This window comes from Euprymna scolopes, chromosome 39 (genome assembly GCF_053919585.1).
Source record: "Euprymna scolopes isolate OS-2025 chromosome 39, ASM5391958v1, whole genome shotgun sequence".
Classification (NCBI taxonomy): Eukaryota; Metazoa; Mollusca; class Cephalopoda; order Sepiida; family Sepiolidae; genus Euprymna; species Euprymna scolopes.
In genome coordinates, this window is record NC_136520.1 from 78,130,781 (window position 1) to 78,157,600 (window position 26,820).

Below are 26,820 nucleotides of genomic sequence, written 5' to 3' on the forward strand. Positions count from 1 at the left end.
CTATATTTTTCGCTCCTGGTTACGGTATTTGCCACGCCTTACGCTGTTATTTTTTATGTTATTTGATTATATACATGAGTATTATATGATAATATATATGCTTATATTATAAGATTATATACATATTATATACTGTACTGTATTTTGTTACTAATTTTTAATACCGTATCCCGGGATTCTAATATATAGGATATCCAGACATGTAGAAAATAGTTTAATCGGGTTTCTATCCAAGAAAAATGGCTTCTAAATTGAAAAATTAGTACATAGGAGTGATCGGATATTTATCTGTTTAATAACTGTTTCACGAATGCGCATACCTGAATAGCTCACTTTACAGATTACTTATGTTAAGAAGAAGTAGTTGGTAAATAACTTTTAATGAATGTGTCAAGTTGGTCTAATGGTTATCTTACTTGATTCGCCGTCTTAAAGTTTGGGTTACGATCTTAGCTAGTGTATTATTGTTTTTACTTACAATAAGTGAACGGTTTTGAAAAAAAAACCCATAATACTCGCATGCTTATGTCTCAGGTTCTGTATTAATTAAAATATAAATTTTTTGCGCATTTTATAACCGGGCTAGACGTGAGACAATTTATAAAAATGATAATGTATGTATGTGTGTGTGTGTGTGTATGAGAACAATTCTCAATCTATATACCCAACGTATGTTTGATCTACAGACTTGAAATTTGGTATAAAGGGTATTCAGATATGTGGAAAATGTTTTAATTGGTTTTCTATCCAGAAAAAAAAGCTGCTAAAGAGTCAAAATTGAAAAATTAGTATTCGGATTTTTATGTTTGTCAACTGTTTGACAATTGCGCGAATCAGTCACATAACAGCTAATTTATGTAAAGAATAAGTAGGTTTGAAAATACTTTTTTAAAGATCGTGTTAAGCTGTCAGAATGGTTATCGTTCTTTGATCACTACCTTAAGGTTTTGGTTTCGATCTCTGCTCGAGTTTTATTTTTTTTATTTACATGAAGTAAACTATTTAGAAATAACATAATACTCGCATGCACATGTCTCAGTTTCTTTCAGTTTATTTTAATTCATTTTTGTAAACGAATAAAACGTTTCATTTAATATTGGGCAACGTTGAGTACATCTGCTAGTATATATATATAAAGGTAAGTGTTAGGCGGCTATCACAATGCAATAAATGCGACGTGGACTAAGAAAGACAAAAACAATTGACATGTTTAAACACACACACTTATATATGCATACAAATATATATATATATATATATATATATATATATATATATATATTTGGTCCATAATAAGGCTTATTTTAAAAGCCAAACTTCTACACAATGAAGTACTGTGTGTGAGAGTGTTCTCTAATATATTTCGAGAAAAATCCTCTTTCTCAAATAGTGGGGTTCAAATCGTGAGATCGCAAGTATGAACAGAGACGCAGAAAATATCTCAGCAGTAAATGGAATAAATTTATTTATAAATGCAAATTTGAAATCGAATTACTGCGAGTTCATAATATTAATCTTAATTCTCTATCTCAATTTAAAAAAATTATTTTTGTTTATATATATATATATATATATATATATATATATATATATATATAAATAAGAAAATTGAAATTTAAAAAATAAAATTAAAATAATTCGACCGAAACCCTTCTGCACCCACTTTCATAACTAATAAAAAAAAACTTATAAATATACCAATCCTCAAAGGAAAAGAAAAAAAAGATAACACAATCGCTCCTGATGTTAATCGAAAGCATCGATAGAAAGCGCTTGAAACGAATATGACCGAACAAGAACTTTTGGGCGCCATTATATATATATATATATATATATATATATATATATATATATATATATATATATATATATATATCAGCTGAAATTAAAAAGACCGCTCGGCAAATTGAAAAGATATCCAGAAAGATCGGAAAAAAGAGTAACTCTTTCGTGTTCAATCAGACGCGCTTGCATAATGATTTGCCGCCAAAAGATACACACACACACACACACACACACACACACACACACACACACACACACACACACACACACATATATATATGTAGTAAGGATCCTTCAGGCTGAAGAATCCTGGAGTGGATGAAACGCAGAATATCCAGTGTAGCTTAATCGCCATATACATTTTATAACTTACTAACTAGCTCTATCTACGTATTTAGCACTGTTGAAGTAAATACTTAAAGTTTTCGCATAAATTTATACTTTCGTATATTAATTTATGTAAGTAAATGAAGTAGTAATATATATATATATATATATATATATATATATATATATAAAGCTGAATGTGTGTGTGTGCATCTGATCAGGAATAGGCTCTTATATGGTCGACTATTTTAATAAACTGATTGCATATAATGATAGAAGATGTATCGAGACACAGGAATGGGTATGTTTGATCTGGCAGAACGGTGGTTCATTAAAATTGTGGGGTCTGCGTTCGCGCCTGGTTCACAAATTATATAATAAAAAATTAAAAAATTTAAAACAATGTTTACAAGTGTTTTTGATATAGATATACATAATAATACTTTGATAAGTATGTTTTAACTTAAATAGGGATGGTATAATTAAAGTGTGGGGTGTGCGTTCGCGCCTGGCCTCCGTAGAAAGGAAATAGGGACAAACTTTAATAAAGACTTTTCATATCTATCTCCGTAAGTATACTTTGATAATTATGTTTCAGTTTGAAGAAATATGGTATAATAAAATTATCGGGTGTTCGTTCGCGCCTGACCTCCATAGAATGAAATATGTCACAAAGTTTAACAAGGTTTTTTAATATAGATCCACAAAATATTGTGATAAGTGTTTCAGTGTGAACAGGTATGGTATAATAAATTATGGGGTTTATCTATTTTATTTTTACTTTCATCATATTTTGCGTTGGTTTTGATACCCACAAATTCGAAGCTATCTCTTTACAACCCTTCCTTTTCATAACATATCATACTTTCATAAATCAGAGTCCATTTTTTGTAGGTGTTTCTGAACCCAGTCAACGACGGGTACTTTTGCTAGTATATATATATATATATATATATATATATATATATATATATATATATATATATATATAAGTGAACGTGTGTGTGTGTGTGTCTGTGTGTGTTCGAACCTTGTAAAGATTAACACTAACTAGTGTAATCGCAATCCTCCATAGGAATATTCATAATTTAACATACACATGTATTTGTATAAATATAAATACGCAGATATATCTATATATATTAATGTTATAAATAAATAAATCTATATATATATATATATATAAAAGTGAAGGTGCCTGTGTGTGTGTCTGTGTCTGTGTGTGTGTCTGTGTACATTTCCCTACGCAATAACTCTGTCAATTTTTAGTCTACTGACTCGAAATTTGATATACAAGGTACTGAGATTTGGGAATATCGATGTGATCGGTTTTTGGCCAGAAATTTGGCGATTAAGGGGTCAAAGTTCAACGATTTGACCTTTGAGAACTCTACCAAACTCCTCCGACAATTTTGGGTCTACGCACTTGAAATTTTAGATATACGTTCCTTGGACATGGATCTAACTTACTAACTTGATTTGAGCAAAAAACAGTCAATTTTAAGGGGTCATAATAGGGGTCAAAGTTTTAAATAAATTTGACCTCTGCGGTCTCTTCCAAATTACTCAGACAATTTCTGGTCTAAATATTTGAAATTTTACATAAAGGGTATTCAGAGATAGGGCAAGCTTTTTCATCAGTTTGGGTGGAAAACTTTTAGTTACCAATATATAAATGTCTGTTTGCATGTCTGCGTTAAACTTTCAATAGAGGCGACCGATTTTACTAAGATCAGTATCGTATTAAAGTTCGACCTTTCATACGACAAATATCGAAAAATTGGTTAAAAACATTAATATCTTCCCCTTCAACTAGGCACTTTTCTACAGGGAGGAGTCACTTTTTTCACCGATATTTTTGAACGTCATCCTCTCCTTTAGATTGTCTAGCCTTGATTTAAAAAAAAATTCGCTTCCGGTTTGGCGGTGATCGTAACAGCAAAAACGTTAGGTTTTACCCCGTTCTTTTCCTCCTTTGCGGTACGGGTTCGAGCCTGCCTTCCTACTACCACTTTTGTTTTTTGCTCAGCATACACATCGAAACACAAGGGCAACGCCGGACTGAAATACTAGTATATATATATATATATATATATATATATATATATATATATATATATATATATATATAGAGAGAGAGAGAGAGAGAGAGAGAGAAATGAGAGGATATGCTATACTTTGCTGGGGGCTTCATTATTATGAATTATTGCAAACAAGTGTAAGCACTCCATCAGTTTTCGTTAAATTCTGTTTCTGACTTTCTGTACTTTGTAAACGCCCCCTGGTCCCCAGAAATACGACTATTGAACTCCACGAATATGTCGACAAGCAACACAATCCCACCCATTTACTGTTATGATTTCTAGATGTTTTAATGTACTATGAATAATTCGCTGCTCAACTCCCCATAGCTTAGTGTTAGACGATCCCAGATAGCAGCTCATGACGTTCCTTGTTTGGGATGACAAAGAGTATAAAACATTCTTACATATTCGATTTCTTTCTCTTGACATTCGGACCAATGTTGGAAACTATTAAATCTGTCGCAGTTTAATCACAGATTTTCAGTTGAATATATCGCGTAAAACGCAGTTAAGCGCGAAAATGTAAAAAAAAAAAAATTGAAGAAATAAATAAAAAGAGAAAACAAAAAACAAAAACATTCAAGCAAGAAGTAGACTGAAATAAATAAATTAGATAAAAAAATTTTTTTGCAACTTAGTGATCTGACTTTTGTCATCGAATATCGATTGGTTGCCATACGTGTAATCTTTTTTTAAAGAACATTTTATTTCTTTCTATGTCGTGACGTTAAATGTAATCAATTAGAAAAGAAAATAGGAAGATAGATAGAGGAGGGTAGATTGATCAGGCAATAAAGAGAGAGAGAGAGAGAGAGAGAGAGAGAGAGAGAGAGAGGAGAGATAGAGAAAGGAAGAGGGAGAAACATGCGCAAACAGGGAAGATTTTAGCGCCAAAGTAGGCGAGTCGTATGACGAAAAGAAGAAGGAGATGGAGAGATTGATAAAGAGAGAGAGAAAGAGGGGGTGGGTGAATGAGAGAATTTAAGCGAGAGGATAAAAAAATAAAAAGGTGGGGGAGAGATGACGGTATTGATCAGGCGCTTAACAAACTTTCTTTTACCTTCCAACCCTGTTTTTGAATTCTTCGTGAAAACACCATATGTTTCGAATTTACATGCATCACCGAGTGATTTATCAAGGGAAAGGAGAGAAAAAAGAAGAATTAAAAAAAAAAGCCAAGAAAAAAAAGAAAGAATAAAAAATAGAAGAATGTAATTTTAAATATGTAGTCAAGTGGGGATAATAGGAATGCGTGAAGAAGAAGAAGAGGACTACGAAGAAGAAGCTAAAGAAACAGAAGAAGAAGAAAAAGAAGAAGGAAAACAAGCTAAAGAAGAAGCAAAATAAGAAGGAGGCGGAGGAGGAGGAGAAGAAGAAAAATAAGAAGAAGAAGAAGAAGAGGACGAAGAAGAAGCAAATGACGAAGACGAAGAAGAAGAAGAAGAAGAAAAAGAAGAAGCAAGAGAAGAACAAGAAGTAGTGCGGTTCCACGTGAGCATTTTCTGAAGATAGCGGTTTCAATCCTATCCAAAGCAGGCCAGAGGATTAATTGGCCAAAAACCTGGTGAGACAACAATTATGGAAGGCAGTAATTACTGGGCATAAATTACAAGACTCAGCATTCCTATCCCGTCATGGTCACTTACCTGAAGAAGGCTATAGAATGAATTGGCCGAAACATTGTGAACAACAACAACTATGAAAGTGATGATTTCAATCCACAAGAAAAACAAAAAAACAAAAAACAAAAAAAAAACATAAACTACTATGAATTTTAATATAAATTTCAAACAAAATAAATATCTATTTATTTTGTAATAACGCGTTGTTTTGGCTTCAGACCTATCTAATAAGCATTTATTTTATATAAATTATTGTGCTTATAAAATTGCAACAAAAATGTAAGAACTGCTCTACCTAGGATATTAGACACTTTTAGATGTCACTTTCTATATTAAGTAAGTAGAGTTTCTTGTATAACATAGTATAAAAAATATTGGTGTTGTTGTGGCTATGCAGCGTAATGCTCTATCCATGATATTAAGCACTTTTTTGGTTACTGACTTCTCTGTCAAGGACATTGCGCACTTTAATAACATTTTACAGATAAAAAGAACATCCAAAGAATGAATAATTTCGCTTCATCTTTATATATTATACATCGGGAGTAATGCCGATCAAGTACATATAAACACTGTGGGTCTTTGGTTAATAGTTTTAGATTTTCAGATGGGCATATAAATATACACACATACAACTGCCGTTTATATAATAGATGTTTTATGGAAAGATGTTTTATCTCTTCTTCATTTTCCTGCTAAAACGATTCAAATCTGATTAATCTGTTGCAAGTCTTCGATTAAGAAAAAAAAAACGTTTTATATATGTTTTTCATATCATGTGTTGCGAATATAGTAACTATTTGATGCAGTTAACCTCCTTTAAAAATTGCTAGTATTCACCGTAAAGAAAGCATATTACGACCTGGAACGTAAGGAATCGTGTCTGACAGGATACTCCGGAAAGTTGAACAGCGAGATGTCTATTCACATTACATTTAAATTTCTGCAGGTTCGTGCAGCTAAAGAAGCAGGCAACAGAAAGGGAATTCCAAAGTCTAGCAGTCTGAAAGCAGAAACTGTTTTTCGTCATCTGGGGGACATTAATAGTGAAGAAGTATAATTTTGTTGCTTGTCGGTAATAGGTTCGTCGAGGGGGCACAAGTGTTGATTGTTCATCAGAACACATTCTACTTAAATACTTGTAAAATAGGCACAGGGATGCAACATTGCGGCGATGGAATGGATGTTTCGATTTTAGATTTAAATTTATTTTTATAGACCCGATGGCTAAAAATGAAAGAATAGTGGTAGATGCACTAACGATGATATGGAAACATTAGTTCATGCATGAATTGTGACTTTGTAATGATATAGGTACTCTTTAGTATTTTTTAAAATTACATGTTCACCCCAAACAAGGCACATTGGCACTTTGATGTAGGGGATTTTATCAGGAACATAGTAGGGATAATTTTCTAGCACGGGAAAGATAGCCCAACGCGAATGTACTTATTGTATTTGTTCAAATTCGAGGGGTTTATGATGGCCTCTGATGTTGGGTGTTATTTATAGAGCTGTGACAACAGCATATTCTTTTCATTGTTTTGACTCTTGAGTGCGTATCCGATGATAGCTTATATGCTTTTATATAGAGTAATGTGGTTCTCGGTTGATTAACTGTGTCTGAGTCAGATATATACTTGAGAGTCAAAAGAATGAAAAGAATATGCTGTTGTCATAGCCCTAGTTATTTATCATAGCAATCAGCGGTTGAGAAGATTTTTTGTAGTTATAAAAAGAAAGAAGTTCAATCTTAGTAGCATTTAATGTTACCATCGATTTCACTGTAGTGTGAGGATTGTCTCATAAGGTTTCTGTCATTGCTTAAATATTAACATCTTATTATTTTATAATTGAGATTATAACAACATTAGTTTAGCAAATTTAGTTATAATTTTATAATAATGTGTAATAATTAATTTGATGGCTAAACGATATATCATAATAATAATTAATTTGATGGCTAAACAATATATCATAATAATACTTAATTTGATGGCTAAACGATATATCATAATAATTAATTTGATAGCTAAACGATATATCGTAATAATAATTAATTTGATGGCTAAACGATATATCATAATAATAATTAAGTTGATGGCTAAACGATATATCATAATAATAATTAATTTGATGGCTAAACGATATATCATAATAATAATTAATTTGATAGCTAAACGATATATCATAATAATAATTAATTTGATGGCTAAATGATATACCAGAATAATAAACTTTACATGTAAAAATTTAACCTTTATAATATTTTCATTACTCTTTTCTTAGTTGGTCCATACGTCGCGTATTGAAAAAAAGCCAAATACAGATTTCTGAAGACCAACCTACTTCCAAATTAAACAAATTCGCTAAATTAGCTTAAAAAAATGCAAATGTTGCAACCCTGGACAAGAATATGAGAGTGACCTCATGATGATGTAGCCATATTTTTTTTTTTAAATATAACTATAATAATTAATATGTTGTAATGGCGTGATAAAGGAAATGGTAGCAATTTCAACTATAGCGGTTTTTCACCAAAGAAAGAAGTCAGCGAAACGTTACGTAAAAAATGGAACATTCGAAAGAAACATAGCAAATAAAAGAACATTATCTGCCAATCGACGCTAAACTGAAAAGATTAAATGAAAGTTTCTGTCTTACAATGCGATTTTATTCTTTGTGTTGAACTATGTGTCACAATATTACTTTCCGATTATTTATTAATACTTATTAACTAATCTCATTTGAGTTAGTTCTATATTAAAAAATAGAATCATAGAAATATTAGTAAATTCATATTTCTTGTAATTTATTGGCTTCTTTGTTGTCAAAAAACAAACCCTAATTTTTTGATATATCCAAGGTCCTGTCGGTGGGGCATTAGAATTCGCCAACTACCCCCTGCAGAGGGTAAAAGTCTCTCAATGGGGGTCTTGGATATGATCTTAAACTATATCCAGTGGTGAGGCCCCAGCTTGTGAGCTTTGGGGAGTGTAGAGCCACTCTTTAATTGCCATTGCTCCCAGGTCCACTCTGACCCGGAGTAGTAGTACCTGTTAGGGTCCCAACTATGGGTTAAATAGAAACCGACGTGAAAACAACAAATATATTCTATTAAAAAAATTTAACTTCAAAATCTTTGTATTCTGCATTAAATAACCCGAAAAGGGTTGATATGCCGTAAAACAAAAACAACCAATCCTAACCAACCTATATCCAGAAAAATATCATCTGTAAGAGAATATATTTATTGATTAAATAGATTTCTCATTTCGGGGAATTTTAGTTAAAGAACCTGCTTCAAAAGTAAGAACAAACCCAGCATGTGGAGTCCACCTCCACGAGTGAAAACTTTATTTTCCCCATGTCAAATGTTTGTGCAAAATTAAAAAAAAAAATTCTAATGCGTTGTTATTGAGAATAGTGCGAATAAATGAACGGATGGACGATTTAAGGGCAATTTTACACTATAAAATGTCGCCTAGTGGGACAACCAGAGTTATCCTGGTAAATCCGTTCTCGCAAAAATTTACTTTCACCATGACTAATGTTTGTGTAAACTTTCCAAAAAATTCAAGGAGTTGTTATTGAGAATAGTGCGAATAAATGAACCGATGAACGATTTGGGCGCAATTTAAATCCTATTATAGTCCTTAGTGGAGCACCAGCGTTATCTCAAAAATCCGTTCTGGCATAAATTTACTATTATCATGACTAATGTTTGGGCAAACTTTAAAAAGATCTAAGGCGTGGTTATTGAGAAAAATGTGAACAAATAAATGGACGAACGGGCGCGGAAGTGAATTACTAGGCCCATCCCACCTTTGTTGGGGGATAAAAAAGCTGGTTGTTTGGATTAAATCTGATGGATTCCGAAACTAATGATATGAATTTAGAAAGATATTTCGCAAATCTACTGTGATATTTAAAAGAATTTGATCCGAGTTACATAAGTAAGTTAGAAGCTGGATTTAGTTGGAAACGCGCGCTTTTTTTGACATTTTCGAAGGAAAAAAGGGGCAAATAAGAATAGGGATCGCTTGAAAATGTTTTTTCTCATTGCCTTGAATATTTGTACATTATTTTCCCCTCATGTCTGTTATAGAGCGTGATCGCATCAGCAAATTTACCCATCTAGGATTCATTTTCTTCAGTGTCTAAGTCTCTATTTTTAAAAGCTATACTGAAGTGAGTAAATAATAAACAGATATAAAATATTGAATATAATTATACCGTTAGGTACAATAATAGTAGTCCGTGTCGGATAGAATCTATTGTTTACTGCGTTAACAAATAAACCGCTAAATTTTAGCAATCTGACTCTTAGCCCCTTATGGCTTAGCTTAAATATACGTGAACCGTACTCACAATTCGCACCACAACATATATAGAAGCAGAATTATAAAAGAAAATACAGCAAACGTGCACAATATTAAAAGTCGATTGAATATTGCATTTTTTGTAGTTTGGTTATGCAGTGTATGTATTTTTATATGTCGGCTGTTGAAATGATTGCTAAAAATCATTGTATATTGAAAATCAATAATAAAGTTGTATCTTACCTTATTTTCATAGGATTAATTCAGGATTTCTTGGCACAAAATGTAACAATCCTGTGGGAGAAGTAACTCTAAAGAAGTAGGAACTCTTATTAAGCGTAACTGGGTCCAGCTGACTCCAATTAATCTGAAAAAAAAAGAAACACAAAAAAAATTAGTGGTAAACCACGACGGGTTAGGAATGTTGAGTCTCGTGACTGTATTCTCAGTAATAAATCCATAGTTTTTTGTTGTGTCACCACGTTTTGGCCAAGAAATCATCTGGCCTGCTTTGGATATGATTGAAACCAATTAGTTCAAATTAGAGGATGCTGTTCAAGTTTCGTGATAAAAAATGTGCTGCAGTTAACTTTAATTTTCTAAGAAATGAGAAATAGTAAATGAAATTCATTGCTATATGATACTTCAAGTATATATTAAGTTGAGTTTACGATATATTGCAAGTAAGAAGTGTTGAATATTATTACCAGGAGCAAAAACATTGAAAATAAATTACATATACTCTTACTTGTTAGGTATTTATTACCTAAGTTATCATCTACAGAAATCCTACATTTATGTAAAATACAGTTTTTTTTTTAATTTATTCATTGAATGAGTCTCATTGCAGTTTCTATTTTCATCGATTGAGCTCTCGGGCGCTGCCATTGTATTCCGTAAGCGATCACGAAAATCTACAGTTTCTTGGTTCTGTAGCTTCTTTATGATTATATCTCTTCAGAGTGACATTGCTTGCAAAACATAGTTGTCACTAAAGTAAGGACTGGTTTCTAGAAATTTTATAACCGTCTCCATAGACTTTTCTGCATTATCCCATGATATTGCTTCATCAGAGTGTTCTTAGTTATTTACATTAGATTCAAGAGAATGGGAGCTGTCGCTATTATCATCACCATTACTAACTTCAGGATATTGATCGGTAGTTTCCTCATCTTGTTGCACCTACATTTCAACATCATTTGCATTAAGTGATTTAAGAACAGCGTGGTTGGTCGGTAACCGTTTGGTTTCAAGAATTTTTTTAGACCAGATGCATTCTCTGATTCTTTCAGTTCAGAAGCCTTTGGCGCTGGGCATAATTTACCCCATGCTTTTGTTAATGTGCTTGCTCAAACTTAATTCCATGCACTTGCGAGATAAAATATGGCATCTTTGATAGTAAAACGACGCTGAAAATCGCTTATACTTACGGTCATATTCATCATAAAATCATTTCTTTAGAAACATTTTAAGTTCCAAATAATCCCTTGATGAGATGGATGAGAGAAGTCACATTAGGTTGTAAGTAGCACACAAAAATATTCCCGCAAGATGACACTAGTTCTGACTGAGGAGGATGTGCTTTACTATTGTCCAACAGAAGCAAGAACTTTGAATCAGGTTTACCTAATTCAAGAAAACGCGTCTGGACAACTTTTTAAACAACTGTTCATTCATCCATCCATTCCGTGAAGAATAATAGGATACTGGCAAAGGCGAAACTCCTTTTAATGGTCGGGGACACTTTGATTTGCCGATGACAAGAAGCTTAAATTTATGAGTTCCAGAAGTATTAGCACAAACCATCACTGTTAGTATTTCTTTATTTGATTAAATCCTTTTATTTTCTGCTCCTCGGATCCGGTTAATATTTTTGTGGGTAAGCACGTACAATTTACGCCACTTTCATCAGCGTTGTAAACATCCTCTGGTGTTAAACCATAATCGGCAATTATCGTCTTGAGTTTGTCACAATAATTTGATGCTGCGTGTATATCAGCAGACCGTTGTTCGTCTGATATTGTTAATTGTCTTATACCATGTCTAATCTTAAAGCTCCTAAGCCAGGCTTCACTGAATTTCATATCTTCTGCGACATTCAACTCTTCCTTAAGAGATTTTGCTTTAGCAATTAACATGGGCCCAGATATTGCTACACCTTCATTCCGTTTTGCTATAAACCACTCATGCAATATTCGATCGAATTCAACTTGCTTTGGTCTGCTAAGAGTCCTTCTTTTGACATGTATTTTATTTGGAGAGAAAGGAGCAGCCTTTAATATTTCCTCCTTTTTCTTTTTGATGTAAAACAGTGTACTTCTTCCAATCTTATAATCTCTCAATATACGCTATTTTCAACTCCAGCATCTAATTTTCTATAATTTGACGGTTTTGAGTAAAGTCAGTGTCACTTGTTTTCTTTTAGAGTTGCAAGTCATTGTGATGGGTTGTTTTACACTATTTTAAATATAGCAATCTGAAAAAAAAATACAGTTAGTGTAAATTATTTATCAATAGCTAATCTACATTAATTACATAGTACCAATATTAACATTTCTGCGCAATATCTGACTAAACCATGTAAAAAGTTTTACTGCAACTCCGCACGAATATGCTAATACAATTTCAATGACGAGACAGTTCAAGTTTAGAGCAAGTCCAGGTTTAGAAGAAGTCCAAATGAGAGGAAGTCCAACTTTAGAGGAAGTTCAAATTAAAGGAGTTTTACTATATATATATATATATATATATATATATATATATATATATATATATATATATATATATATATATATATATATATACAAGGGCCCGACAATATTTTTCGGACACTTTAGTGTTCGATTTTCCGAGTACCATAGATTGGCAAAATTCCTTCAATAGAATAGCATAAACATATAAAGACAATACCTGTAATAAAAATGGAAGAGAATCGATTAGGTAAGGAAAAGTATTTAATTTCCATCATTTTTTACAAAACGCACGCGACATTATTTTTCGGACATTGTTGAAATAATGTTAATAGTCTGTAAAATCACCTTTCTTCTCAATAACTTTTATCAATCTCTCTTCATAATGATCAAACATATGCACAATAACATCTCTACGTGTTTCTATTAATTGTTTTTTGGCATCTAGCATTCGTTCGCATATTTGAGCCTTTTTCGTTATTTTAGGTCCATCATAGACAAGTTGCGCAAGCATTTCCCAAATATTTGGAAAGCCACCGGAATTAGCGATCAACGTTCAGTACATGACATATTGCAATGAAATAGATTCACAACAAAACGAAATTAAAGGCAACAATGAATTACAACAACTTTGCCAAACATAGGACTTATATGCTTTTTATGAAAAAAAAAAAACTCGATTTTTCTTCATGGTTGAATTCAAGAGTTTCCTTAATATTTTAGCCGTTTGTATTATTGTTATTTGCAGCCTCTTCTCTGATTTCCATCTCTGCCATTCTTTTTTTCGAATTTTTTCGGTATTGTTTCTAGTGCTCATAACTATTAATGGTGTTATTATGATTTTCTTAATTTTTCATATTCTTTTAAGCTCTCTGGCCAGTTCATTGTATTTACTTCGCTTTCCTGTCTGCTTGATCTTCACTGTATTATTATTATTATTATTATTATTATTATTATTATTATTATTATTATTATTATTATTTTGTCATTTAATAATAATGTGTATTATGATATTATTATTGCAATTAAAAATGATCATAGTAATGCTACTACAAATAGCAAACATATAAAAATACAGATAAACACAAAATAAGTGAAATAACGAATTGAAATATGAAAAGCGATCAAAATCTAAATAAAATAAATAAAAATGGCGTCTAAATTTGCGCCTGTAATGCGGTTGGCATGAAAACTATTTCCGGTAGACGAGATCAAAAACTGCTCATTCATTTCCGTTCTGCTTCGCTTAAGATTTTCTTCCCACAATGCATAGCGTCGTTCGAACTTCAAACAGTTTTATGGAAAACAATTTTTGTTGCTTCTTTAAAAGAAGTTATTTCCCTTTTTCTATTAATTTAATGTTCGTTTTATTCCGACTCTTCTTCTCCCGTTTCCATTCAGATTTTCAAACGATAAAAAGTGCCAGTATTATATTAGTATTCGTTTGTATTTATATTGCTTTAGCAATATTTTCTTATATAATTAATTTCAGCATGGGCACCAGGCGTTTTCTGGTGATAAACTTCATGAAATTATATATTCAGATGTTACTATAAGAGGAACTGTTCGTTTGTCTTTGAACCCATAGGTTTGTCGCACGTAAATTTTCATCAGTCTGTCATAATTAGGTTTCAAATAATATTATTATTAGTCTTCCATGCTTCAATTTAAAAACACATTTTTATCAGTTTGTCAGGCTTAACTTCCAAATATATATTTTTTATTCTGGCTTCATCTTTATTATTATTTTTTTTTACACGGTGGTCACCACTTATCAAGGCCCGGAAGCCACTCAGGGATAAGGGTTATTGCAAGTACATTACGTTAGTGTGGAGATTTGATGAAGTGTTTACTTAAGGGGCGGTTCATTAGGAATTTGTTAACGTTGGACTTGAAAACATCCAAGTTGTAGTCAGGCGAGAAGCAGGCAGACGGAACAGAGTTCCACAGGCGTGCAGTTCTAAGAAAGAAGCTTTGTTCATGGAATCCACGTTTTGATTTAGGCACAGATAAAGAGTGGGGGAAATGTTTCACAGTGGATTCAGCTAGACGGGTGTTTTTCGTGAAAGATTGGGGAGGGGGAGACCAGAGATTGGAGTTCAGACGAGCACCCGCCATGGAAATAACGATAAAACAAGGATAGGTTCGCAACGTCTCTTCTGTGGGAGAGAGGTTGCAGGGTAGAGAAAAGGGCATCCCCGACTAAGCCACGAAGTCTATTTTGTACTCTGTCAAGGCAGGATAGGCTGTTTTAGCAGCTCCTGCCCAGATATAGAAGCAGTATTCTATATGTAATGCTTAAGTTTAAATAGCATTTTCATTAGACTATTAAGTTTTAAATAGCATTTTCATTCGACTATTAAGTTTAAATTAGATATATTTAAGGCTTTTGACAGGTGATGCCATGATGGTCTTCTCACGAAAATCAGATCCTATGATATTACTGGACAGATACTTAACATAATCAAATCCTTCTTAAATCAGAGAAAAATCCAGGTTGTCCTCGATTGTCGTACGTCTAAATAATATGATAAAAATGCGGTCCTTCAGGGATCGATGCTTGAACCTTTATTATTCCTGATATTCATAACTGATCTCCGTGATAAAATAGGCTCTAAGATATGTATATTTGCTGACGACACGATTCTCTAGAGGCACAGGAGGTTAAACGAACGAACGAACACATATCTAAGCAAATGGCAGCAACACTAGAGAAAAAAATCGAATCTGTAGTGGAATGGGGACAAGAATGGATGTCAAGACAAAGCTCGTTTCCTTTAATAGTAACAAGAAACCTTCTCATCTATCAATAGCTAAAGATACATTACCTGAAAGTACTTCGTTCAAACTCATCGGCTAAACATTCACAGGAAACATCAGCTGGAACAGATACATCGAAAGCATTGCCAAGGCTGCTGCGAAGAAGGTGGGCTCTCTCTACCGTGCTAGAAAGTTACTTACGTCTGAAAGTATATTGTACGTCTACAAAGCCATAATTCGCCTATGTATGGAGTATTGTTGTCACATTTGGGATGGTGCATCTGCTACTAATCTTTCAATCCTGGCTACGGTTCAAAAAAGAGTCGTCAACCTGATAGGTCATGAATTGTCATCTAACCTTCAACCCCTGTCCCGCCGATGAAATGTTGCATCCCACTGCCTGTTTTACAAGTATTTTAATGTTGAAGTCTCTGACGAACTACAAGCACTTTTACCCCTCGACGTAAATACCTCCGACAAACCCGACAAGCAGCAACGTCCACCCCTACACAGTAGAGATTCTTAGATGTAAGAAAACCTTCTACTTTAATAGTTTCTTCTCTAGAATGGCAACACTTTGGAATTCTTTTCCGGTTTCCTGCTTTCACATATTTACTGACATTGTTTAAGGTGAAAATATATATTTAAAAAAAATTGGATTAAATACAATTTCATCAGTTTTTTTTATACTTAAGTTTGAAATACTATTTCTGTCAGTGAATCCTTCTGCAGTTGCGTCTGCAGGAGCTTGTCAAAACATGAAGCCTCCTCAAGATGAGAGACATTCATTTCAATTGATGCCAAATGGGGATCAGAACGTTGAATATGTAAAGACAGAAGTTTGGTTTACGATGCATTACACTTTTATAGATATATAGATTACAAGTTACACAAATTAGGCACATTTAAAAGTGTGGCGATAATGGGTATCGTTGGTCATTCTTAGACCCTACTGTCCTACTCTTAACTAGAAATATCACAGTCACCATAATACCACACTCACTACATGGCTGTCCTACCTGAGTTAATCTTAAATTTGAAAAAAAATATTGAATTATAAATATATACACAGATTTCATTTTATTAGCGAAGGTGTGGGAAATAAACAGAAATACAACAAAAATTGGTTTGTAAGGTTCTTCTAGCCTAGAAACTGATATTACACTTTTAAAGTGGCGACTTGTTATTCCGAACTTTGAAATAGCACCGTTCTTGTTAAACACACAGGTTGATTGTACGAATGTGAAAAGGTAACTGCTTTTTATCAAACGCTGTATATCTGATGTCTTGAGCAGTTGAGTGTCGTGCTTTGAACATATTCTATTAAACTCAACCTCACAATTAGTACAATTCCGCACTCGCATAGAGTTAGGGAAAAATTGTAACTAAAGGGCGACTCCACATACCTTAACATATGATGTCACTGTTGAATATTTGGTCCAAGATACTTCGTAGGAATAAATGAAATTCACTTTGTATAGACATTCACATGACCGTAAGAAAAAAAACATAGTGATTTGAGACAAATGTTAGACGCAAAGTTTATCTGCATACGGCGATTGACTTGCCCTTAAATAAAGCGTTTAGTGAGAAGGACAAAGGCGAAATCTCAGAATGGATGATAACTGATATCCAAATCTACTATATAAACTAAACTATCCGAAATTAAAATCAAATGGGTCTAATGCTGGTTAAGTTGAGAAATCAACCATTGTCAATTAAAAAACACACACACAAACCCCCCAAAAAACACACACACATAAAAAAAAACAAAAACACATGACCACTTATCTTTAATGCGTCCCAAACCAAGCATGTCATATCGCGCCAATTTATTTGAGGAAGTATCTTGCATTAACAAATATATCAATTCTGACATGAAAGGGAAGACATATATCAGATCCTTTGCCCAATAAAATAAGAAAATCGTTGGGTCATTCTAACATTCCATGGCTGACTATAACATGGTGGTTTTCAAGTCTAATGGAAATAAGTTTTACTTACATAATTCAGCTCTACCAAAGTTTCGCTATTATAATCATTACTGACCATAGCGGTATTATATCACCGTCTACCTAAAACTCATCAACCCTTATCTTCGAGCGGCTCTTGGGCCTTGATAAGACGTGATTCACAAAAGAAACCCATGCTTAGTCAATCACAATTTCTTACTCTATTAAACCGATTCGTTGGTCGCAACTAAATCACTCGTATATTTTTATACATCAGTCAACATCCTTTAAACTCACGAACAATATAACACTCATTAGCGAACTAACGTGAAGTTGATATTACAAACTATATAATTCTCATCTGATAATTTTTAAATATATTTTATCAATAAAATTTCTAAAAGACGTTGGATATTTTCTATTATTGGAAAACATTTTCACCTTCAAATGGAGCATTTAATTTAATTGACCGAAGTAAATTGTAGACGAACTACGAGGGGCGTTGCAAATGTAATGCCTCCTATTTTTTAATCCGCCCGAATGACTCAAAGGGGATTTCAAATTGAATTGTAGATACAATCTAGTTACTATTTCATTAATATTCTTGGATAGGGATGTATTAAATTATCGATGAATAATGCTTTGCTTATGTCAGATTAAAACGATGACGTAGACATATGTTATTTTAAGGGAATCAACATTTAATTGCACATGAGATGAAATTCAAACGACGAACGGAGACAATTTTCCATTGATGGAAAGTTAGAAATGCTCTTCGGTGAAGAAGAAAACGAGTATCTATAATAACAACAGTCGATATAATAGACAGAGTCTCTAAACATGTAAAAATTCGATAAACATCTAACAGGAGCGTAACAACCGGGGCGAATCCACAAACCCGTCTCTTCGAAAGATGACGTCACACCAAAATCATATTCCATACACACCGTGTCAACATTTTAGAGATTACAACGTTTTAACTTTACATTTTGGATATTGACTTCACAGGCTTCCACGGAGTCTTATATATATATATATATATATATATATATATATATATATATATATATATATATATATATATATATATTTGTTTATTGTTATATAAACATGCTCACATCCCGCTGCTACAAATAGCCACTTGTTTCAATCAAACAACAGATATCATCAGGCAGCGACTTGACTATTCAAAAGTTCAATGAATTATAATGAGTTTATTCATTGAACGTTTGAATAGTCAAAAAATTGTTTGATTGAAACAAGTGGTTATTTGTAGCAGCGGGATGTGAGCATGTTTATATATATATATTTTTTTTTTTTACATTTTCACCCCAAACAAGGCAAATTGCCACTTTGGTGTAGGGGGCTACTATCAGGGGCAACAACTACTGGGGTACTATGTAGGGATTTGGGCAGCAAGGTGTCGGTTCACGTTACACTTGAACTTCTGCACGTCAGTACTGTTGGGGAAGCAGGGACCTGGAATGGAATTCCAGAGTCTTGCGGTTCTGGGGAAGAAACTATTGGAGTAAAAAGATCTTTTACATCTAGGGATCTCTACAGTGTGGGGGTGGGATTTAGTAGCCTGTCGGGTTTGTCGAGGGTGCTCACGTCGTGGGGGCAAAAGTGATTGCAGTTCGTCAGAGCATTCACCACTAAAATACTTGTAGAAAAGGCAGAGGGATGCAACGTTTCGTCGATGGGACAGAGGTTGAAGCTTAGATGCCAGTCTAGGGCCTATCAGGTTTGCGACTCTCTTTTGAACCTTGTCAAGGAGCGAGAGACTAGTAGCAGATGCACCAGCCCAGATGTGGCAGCAATACTCCATACATGGGCGAATGGTGGCCTTATAGAGGTACAGGATACTTTCGGGTGTTAGTAGTTTTCTAGCACGGTAGAAAGAGCCTACCTTTCTTGCAGCGGCCCTGGCAATGCCTTCAATGTAATTGTTCAAATTCATGTTTCCTGTGAACGTTAGACCAAGGAGTTTGAAAGATGGACTCTCAGATAAAGAGTCGCTGGCCATTGCTATGGGTGGTAGAGAGGATTTCTTGTAATTATAACAAGTATTATTAACTCTTTTTATTGAGCACTATCTAACAACCTCGTTGTATTCATTAGTCCATTACTTTTGAATAAAAAACCCGAGTATATATATACATATATATATATATATATATATATATATATATATATATATATATATATATATATATATACGAAAGTATAGATTTATGCGTAAACTTTAAGTATTTACTTCAACTTTGCTATCCTGTACTTTAAAGAACCCCAAAATATATTAAACTGTAGAAGAGAAATAGCATACAAAATAGTTTTAAAACTAACAAAAACAATAGAAAATAAACAAATAAATAAATTAAATAAACATGAATATACATAAACGATCACACATATATGTATTTATATATATATGTATATATAAGTGCATATATGTATGTACACACATGTATATTTATATATATATATATATATATATATATATATATATATAAAGAAAATGTCTGACTTAAACCACTAAACTAGTTTTAAAACAGATCTTTTGTTCGATAAAATGCATGCCCATTGGCTGATAGGAAGGGGCGCGGTGGATACTAGAAAACTAAAATCCTCAACAGAAGAGGACCATATAAAAACAATAAACAACCACAGAATTCGCGCATAAGCCTGACGAATCCTAGAGTGGATGAAACGCCGAATATTCAATGTAGCTTAATCGCCATATATATTTTATAAATTACTAATTACTATATATATATATATATATATATATATATATATATATATATATATATATATATATATATATATATATATATATTCCATTTTCATCCAGAACAAGGCACAATGCCACTTTGATGTAGTGGGCTACTATCGGGAACAGAGATTACAGGAATACTATGTAGGAAGTTGAGCAGCGTAGCAGATGTCCGTTCACATTAAACTTGAACTTCTGCATATCAGTATCGTTGGGAAAACAGGAACTAGGAAGGGAGTTCTAAAACAATTTCTTTGTGGTTACGTCATTTGCACACACACACAAAATTCTATCAGCCGAAATATGTATCACGTACGTAGGAAATATTATTCTCAACGCACATTTCTTTGTCTGAAAACATATTTGTTTTTATTTATCTAAAATTCCTTCTTGTTATTGTGTATAGAATCTAGTCAAGTTAAATTTCTAAAACGTCATTCACTCATATTTGTCCTTCAATTGTATTTTTCTCTTTTCTAATACAATCTACATGATAATAATAATAATAATCTTCTTGCTCAGATGATTCAACGATACCCCGGGAATGCCAATATGCAACATCATATAAATTATTATTATTATTATTATTATTATTATTATTATTATTATTATTTTTAATAATAATGATAATAATAATAATAATAATAATAATAATAATGATAATAATAATAATAATAATAATAATAATAATAATAATAATAATAATAATAATAATAATAATAATAATAATAATAATAATAATGGTTTCGTTTATCAACGTCTCCCTGGAAGGAAATGGAATTCATTTCCAGATGATTTCCCTCAATCCCGGCTCCAAACCAGGAGCTTCAAAGATCAAGGATTTTCTTAAGGATGTTGGTGGTACCTACAATAGCAGCAGTCTGAAGGCCTTCTAAAACATCGGGGATTCGTAGTTTTGTCACTTGTCCTTCAAGACGACTTGATACCACTCATAGCGTACCTACTATGATCGGGATTATTTGCGTTTATAATAATAATAATAATAATAATAATAATAATAATAATAATAATAATAATAATATTGTCATATATATAAATAAATAATAGATATAATAATGTTAAAACCTTGCTTTAAGAACTGTTCTGTGATATGTTAATCAGCGTATAAAACTATATTGGAATAAATATGCATAAAAAGCTTTGACATCTTTAATACAATACATGCAATATAGATGAGGGTCGTTTCAAAAGTAATGCCTCCTATTTTTATTCTGATCAAATGTGTAACGTTATCTTTACATGTTAAGTCAGAACCAACACGCTGTAACTGAGACAGTCGCAAAGGAACAAAAAGGGAAGGAATTCAACTCACTTTTTTCAGTTGCAATAAAAGACATTTATGAATGGAATCCTCCAAGATAGCCATTGCATCCTGTTTTAAAAGTCTTTTAGTCCCTTATGCATCCGGCTAATTATGCTGTGTCGACACGGGCTTAAAAGTCTCTCACACCACCACGTGGCCAAACGTCAAGTTCACACCGGCACGTCTTGCTGGTATTGTCACCATGTGGTTTCTCGCTGTCGTTGTACACCTCTTCCGCCCACGTGTGTCCTTTTTTTCTCCGCTTTTCTTTCCCTTCCCCTCCTCCGCTGTCACGTCACTTTGGGAACCAGTGTAGTCATTTGCATATGTGTCAAATGGCAGCTGCTCGCTTTGTGACAAATGGATCAGTAAGGGATTACAAATGGCATTGTTATGACGCTTGAATTTGTGATTTAATTACTTCAAAATTTCATCTCTCTGTTGTAGATATTGACAATATGAGATTCTTAAAAACCAACCCCTCTAATGGGCTTGTGCAAGAAGCAAGGATGCAACATTAAATTCCTTCATGCAGAAAAATTGAACCGATCAACACCGGTGCACGTTGAACGTTTATGAAGCACATGATGTTGACGTCAGTCAGCATAGTAAGGAGATGGGTTCATCGATTTCAGAATGGCTACAGAGATGTGAGTTACAAAGCTCTAAACTCTCGTGTACATCCACCATCAGATCGCTGGCAAAAGTGCATTGTGAATGGTGATGTAGACAAAAACAAAATCCGGAACACAAAAGGGCGCTTGTTTAAATGGCACCATTTTAATCTTCGTAGCTCTTCAACGTTTTAGTTTTATAATTTAAAATATAGGGTGTATTAATTTTGGAACAACCCACGTAAACGATCAAAAATTGTAGGCGTAGAAGTTCTCGAAATAAATTATCTGGCGTAAAATAGCCACCATTGTTTGGATTATCATAGAAATATAGGTTATTTACAATTTTACTTCGTACGAATAAAGTACTAAAAAGAAAGTACTAAAAAGAAAGTACTAAAATAAAGTACTAAAATAAAGTACTAAAAAGAAAGTACTAAAATAAAGTACTAAAAATAAAGTACTAAAAATAAAGTACTAAAAAGAAAGTACTAAAATAAAGTACTAAAAAGAAAGTACTAAAATAAAGTACTAAAAAGAAAGTACTAAAAAAAGTACTAAAAGAAAGTACTAAAAAGAAAGTACAAAAAGAAAGTACTAAAAAGAAAGTACTAAAATAAAGTACTAAAAAGAAAGTACTAAAAAGAAAGTACTAAAAAGGAAGTACTAAAATAAAGTACTAAAAAGAAAGTACTAAAATAAGTACTAAAAAGAAAGTACTAAAATAAAGTACTAAAAATAAAGTACTAAAAAGAAAGTACTAGAAAGAAAGTACTAAAATTAAAGTACTAAAAAGAAAGTACTAAAATAAAGTAATAAAAAGAAAGTACTAAAAAGAAAGTACTAAAATAAAGTACTAAAAAGAAAGTACTAAAAAGAAATTACTAAAAATAAAGTACTAAAAAAAGTACTAAAAGAAAGTACTAAAAAGAAAGTACTAAAAGAAATTACTTAAAAGAAAGTACAAAAAGAAAGTACTAAAAAGAAAGTACTAAAAATAAAGTACTAAAAAGAAAGTACTAAAAATAAAGTACTAAAAAGAAAGTACTAAAAAGAAAGTAGTTAAAATAAAGTACTAAAAAGAAAGTACTAAAAAATAAAGTACTAAAAAGAAAGTACTAAAAAGAAAGTACTAAAAATAAAGTACTAAAAGAAAGTACTAAAAAGAAAGTACTAAAATAAAGTACTAAAATAAAGTACTAAAAATAAAGTACTAAAAAGAAAGTACTAAAAAGAAACTACTAAAAGAAAGTACTAAAAAGAAAGTACTAAAAGAAACTACTAAAAGAAAGTACTAAAATAAAGTACTAAAAAGAAACTACTAAAAGAAAGTACTAAAATAAAGTACTAAAAAGAAAGTACTAAAAAAAGTACTAAAAAGAAAGTACTAAAAAGAAAGTAGTAAAAAATAAGTAGTAGTAGTAGTAGTAGAAGAAGAAGAAGAAGAAGAAGAAGGAAGAGGAGGAAAGGAATGTGGAAAAAAGAAGATGAAGGAGAAAAACGATTCAAAGATGTATGATTATAAGGAGGAAGAATATGAGATGGAAGAAGAAAAAGAAAAAAGTAAGAGGAGGAGGGGGCAAGGGAAAAAGAACACGAAGGAAAATGAAGAGGAAACTGGGGCAGAAGTCGAAAGAGGGGGATAGCAATGAGGAGTTTATAGTATGAGACTGAAGATGAGTGGGGAAAAACTTTACAGAATTAACGATAATGTTAAAAAACTAAAAAAATATATGAGTGTCATGAGGGAAACGAAGAAGATGATGAAGGAAAATAAAAATGATATGAAGAAGAAAAAGAGGACTGTAAGAGGAAAAGGAAGAAGGAGAATATGGAGGGGAAGAGGAAGAAGAGGAACGGGGAGAGAGAGGCGATAAAAGAGGACAAAAATGATATGAAGAAGAAGAGAGGTATGAAAAGGAAGAGTCTGGCGAAAGATAACTAAAAAAGAAGAAAAACGTTGAGGAGCAAAAATTATAAAGGTAGTAGGAAGAGATGAAGAAATAAGAGGGGAATAGAAAATAAGGAGGAGTAGAGTAAAACACGATGAGAAATGAGAGAACGAAAGAGAGAAGAAAAAGAAGAAGAAGAAGAAGAGGAGGAGGAGGAGGAGAAAAGAAGACAAAGAATAAAAAGCAAAAAGAAAACAAAGCAGAAAAAGAAGAAGAAAAAAGAAGAATAGAGAAGAATAAAACAGGAAAAGAAATATAGAGAAGAAGAGAAAAGAAGAAGGAAAAGAAGAAAAAGAAGAGTTAATGTGAAGAATAAAATGAAGAATAAAAGAGAATAAAAAGTAGACAGAGAAGAAGAATAAAAAGAAGAAAAAACAGAAGAAGAAGAAGAAGAAAGCGAAAAGAAAAGAAGCAGAAGTAAAGAGAAGCAGAACAAGAAGAAAAAAAGAAAAATAATAATAAGAAGAAGAAGTAGAAGAAGAAAAGAAGAAAAAGAAGACGAAGAAGAAGAAGAGGAGGGAATAAGAAGTATGATAAAAAATAAGCGAATTAAAAAATATAGGAAGAAAAAGAAGATGAAAGCGAAAAAGACCAAACGATTGAAAAAAAAATGAGGAAGTTTAGTTTGAAGAAAAGATAGTAAAGAAAAAAGAAAGACGAAACGGAACGATAGAAAAACTAAAGCAGAAGACAGAAAAAACTCCTTGAATTTGAAAAAAATAAATAAAGATAAAAATATCGGCAACAACCAATGAACTTGTGCATCTGTTGTGCAACTAATCGGAAACTGGTCTTCGTCCGACCAGATTGAATCGGTGCCATCAAAGGATGTGAAACTAGGCAGCGTTTGAAACTTGTGAACCAACAACAAAGTCTTCTTCTTCGGCGTCATTGGCCGGAAGAAGTGAAGGAAAAGATTACTCATATATATATATATATATATATATATATATATATATATATATATATATATATATATATATATATATATATATATATATATATATATATATATACATATAAAGAGAGAGAGAGAGAGAGAGAGAGAGAGAGAAACAAAGAGAGATGCAGACACACACAGCATATATCTATCGATGTATTTACAAACGTAAGGATGTGTGTGAGTGTGAGGACACTTCTTAACCTATATACTATATATTAGCTACTATTATTTTCTTTATATTAGCTACTATTATTTTCTCTACCGCTCTCCCTCGACTCAGGACTGCTCCATAATAAACAAAGTATCTGACAGCATAGACACGGCACTGTCCCTCGACACTAGCGCACAAATACATGTATTTGGTGACTTTAATATCCACCACAAAAACTAGCTTGGATTCTCTACTCCCACAGATGCAGCGAGCAGCACAACCCATAGCTTCGCTATATCTCACTCCCTATCACAAATTGTTACGTTTCCAACCCGTTTCTCTGACCAGGAAGAACAACACGCATCACTTCTAGATCTGTTTTTGACCACAGTTCCCGATGACTGCTTAACGAAGGCCCACAGCCCACTCGGGAACGCTGATCATGCAGTGATAATGGTTGAAATCGCCCTAAACTCTTAACCCAAAACTGAAGAGCCAGTGCTCAAAACAACGAGATATTATAATAAGGCTGACTGGGAAGCCATCAGGGAACTAATTAGAGATGCTCCATGGAAAAATATTTTCTCTCTCCCTGCTGAACAATGTGCAAACGAGACCACTGACTGGTTCAAAACTGCAATCGAAGCGCATGTTCCCATGCGGAAATTTTATAGTAAACCCCACTCTCCCCAATGGTTTACGTCGACTTGTGCAACTGCCATTGCTCAAAAGCAGCATGCATACCGTAGGTTTAACCGACATCAGTCCAGTTCAAACAGACTGAAGTATATAGAAGCTAGAAATAACGTTAAGAAAGAAATAGCGACAGCTAAGAGAGAATTTACGGAAACCACTAAAAAGCGCATCGAAGCACAAAAACTAGGAACTCGAGATTTCTGGAAAATCTACAACAGTGTAGTAAATAATGGGCAATCAACAATTCCCCCACTAACCAACAATCATGAGGTTGTCTCCTCAGCAACCGACAAGGCTAACATGCCTGCCACTCGGTTTGCCTCAAACTCCACACTGGACCCTTCCAACCACCCCCTACCTGACTTTCCTATGCGGACAGACATCACACTAGACGATCTGAAAACCACCCCTGCTCAGGTGCATGCTATCATAAAAAACTTTGACACCTCAAAAGCATGTGGACCCTATCTCATCCCAGCTGTGCTATTAAAAAAGTGCTCAGCCGAAGTAGCTCCAGTTCTCTCCAAACTCTACAACAAATGCCTTAATGAAGCTTGCTTTCCGGGCTGTTGGAAAACTGCTTCTGTTGTACCAGTATTCAAGAATTCTGGCGAAAGGACAGACCCATCAAATTATCGCCCCATTAGCCTCCTCCCACTTTTTGCCAAAATATTTGAGACCATAATTAACCATGCTCTAGTCCATCATCTTACATATGCTAAACTACTGACTGACAAACAATATGGATTTAGACAAGCCCGTTCCACAGCAGACATCCTAACTGTGATCTCTGAACGTATATACCATTCACTGGACAAAGCG

General features: G+C 33.1%; 1 long non-coding RNA gene across 2 annotated transcripts in view; it reads right to left on the reverse strand.

Annotated features, from left to right (window-relative positions):
* Nucleotides 1-26,820, reverse strand: part of LOC145263887 (uncharacterized) — a 1,009,224-nt gene that overhangs the window by 230,372 nt on the left and 752,032 nt on the right. For both annotated transcript variants that reach the window (XR_013864613.1, XR_013864614.1), the window contains exon 4: nucleotides 10,384-10,507. This is a non-coding gene — a long non-coding RNA (uncharacterized LOC145263887). The remainder of the gene's footprint in view (nucleotides 1-10,383; nucleotides 10,508-26,820) is intronic.